Below are 2519 nucleotides of genomic sequence, written 5' to 3' on the forward strand. Positions count from 1 at the left end.
AAGGTACGAGATTGAGTAAGACTCAGTGCCCAGCAACTGATGAGGATAGAGAGCATATGCGCACCGTCCCCTATGCTTCAGCCATAGGTTCTATCATGTATGCAATGTTGTGCACTAGACCGGACGTTAGCCTAGCCATAAGTATGGCAGGTAGGTTCCAGAGTAATCCAGGAGTGGATCACCGGACGGCGGTCAAGAATATCCTGAAGTACCTGAAAAGGACTAAGGAGATGTTTCTCGTGTATGGAGGTGACGAAGAGCTCGCCGTAAAAGGTTACGTCGATGCAAGCTTTGACACAGATCCGGACGACTCTAAGTTGCAAACCGGATACGTATTTATTCTTAATGGGGGTGCGGTAAGCTGGTGCAGTTCCAAGCAAAGCGTCGTAGCAGATTCTACATGTGAAGCGGAGTACATGGCTGCCTCGGAGGCGGCTAAGGAGGGTGTCTGGATGAAGCAGTTCATGACGGATCTTGGAGTGGTGCCAAGCGCACTGAATCCAATAACCTTGTTCTGTGACAACACGGGTGCCATTGCCTTAGCAAAGGAACCACGGTTTCACAAGAAGTCCAGACACATCAAACGACGCTTCAACCTCATCCGCGACTACGTCGAAGGGGAGGACGTAAATATATGCAAAGTGCACACGGATCTGAATGTAGCAGACCCGCTCACTAAACCTCTTCCACGGGCAAAGCATGATCAACACCAGAACTGTATGGGTGTTAGATTTATTACAATGTAATTCGCATGATGATGTGAGGGCTAGATTATTGACTCTAGTGCAAGTGGGAGACTGTTGGAATTATGCCCTAGAGGCAATAATAAATATAGTTATTATTATAATTCCTGTATCAAGATAATCGTTTATTATCCATGCTATAATTGTATTGAATGAAGACTCATTTACATGTGTGGATACATAGACAAAACACTGTCCCTAGCAAGCCTCTAGTTGGCTAGCCAGTTGATCAAAGATAGTCAGTGTCTTCTGATTATGAACAAGGTGTTGTTGCTTGATAACTGGATCACGTCATTAGGAGAATCACGTGATGGACTAGACCCAAACTAATAGACGTAGCATGTTGATCGTGTCATTTTGTTGCTACTGTTTTTCTGCGTGTCTAGTATTTGTTCCTATGACCATGAGATCATATAACTCACTAACACCGGAGGAATACTTTGTGTGTATCAAACGTTGCAACGTAACTGGGTGACTATAAAGATGCTCTACAGGTATCTCCGAAGGTGTTCGTTGAGTTAGTATGGATCAAGACTGGGATTTGTTACTCCGTGTGACGGAGAGGTATCTCGGGGCCCACTCGGTAATACAACATCACACACAAGCCTTGCAAGCCATGTGACTTAGTGTAAGTTGCGGGATCTTGTATTACGGAACGAGTAAAGAGACTTGCCGGTAAACGAGATTGAAATAGGTATGCGGATACTGACGATCGAATCTCGGGCAAGTAACATACCGAAGGACAAAGGGAATGACATACGGGATTATATGAATCCTTGGCACTGAGGTTCAAACGATAAGATCTTCGTAGAATATGTAGGATCCAATATGGGCATCCAGGTCCCGCTATTGGATATTGACCGAGGACTCTATCGGGTCATGTCTACATAGTTCTCGAACCCGCAGGGTCTGCACACTTAAGGTTCGACGTTGTTTTATGCGTATTTGAGTTGTATGGTTGGTTACCGAATGTTGTTCGGAGTCCCGGATGAGATCACGGACGTCACGAGGGTTTTCGGAATGGTCCGGAAACGAAGATTGATATATAGGATGACCTCATTTGATTACCGGAAGGTTTTCGGAGTTACCGGGAATGTACCGGGAATGACGAATGGGTTCTAGGAGTTCACCGGGGGGGCAACCCACCCCGGGGAAGCCCATAGGAATTGGGGGTGGCGCACCAGCCCTTAGTGGGCTGGTGGGACAGCCCAAAAGAGACCTATGCGCCATAGGAAGAAAAATCAAAGAGAAAAGAAAAAAAGAGGTGGGAAAAGGGGGAAGGACTCCTCCTTCCAAACCTAGTTGGACTCGGTTTGGAAGGGGAGGGCTGCCCCCCTTGGCTCGGCCAAAACCCTTAGGGGTCCTTGGACCCCAAGGCAAGGCTCCCCCTCTTCCCCTATATATACGGAGGTTTTAGGGCTGATTTGAGACGACTTTTCCACGGCAGCCCGACCACATACCTCCACGGTTTTTCCTCTAGATCGCGTTTCTGCGGAGCTCGGGCGGAGCCCTGCTGAGACAAGATCATCACCAACCTCCGGAGCGCCGTCACGCTGCCGGAGAACTCTTCTACCTCTCCGTTTCTCTTGCTGGATCAAGAAGGCCGAGATCATCGTCGAGTTGTACGTGTGCTGAACGCGGAGGTGCCGTCCGTTCGGCACTAGATCGTGGGACTGATCGCGGGACGGTTCGCGGGGCGGATCGAGGGACGCGAGGACGTTCCACTACATCAACCGCGTTCACTAATGCTTCTGCTGTACGGTCTACAAGGGTACG

Source organism: Hordeum vulgare, chromosome 1H, assembly GCF_904849725.1.
Source record: "Hordeum vulgare subsp. vulgare chromosome 1H, MorexV3_pseudomolecules_assembly, whole genome shotgun sequence".
Taxonomy (NCBI): Eukaryota; Viridiplantae; Streptophyta; class Magnoliopsida; order Poales; family Poaceae; genus Hordeum; species Hordeum vulgare.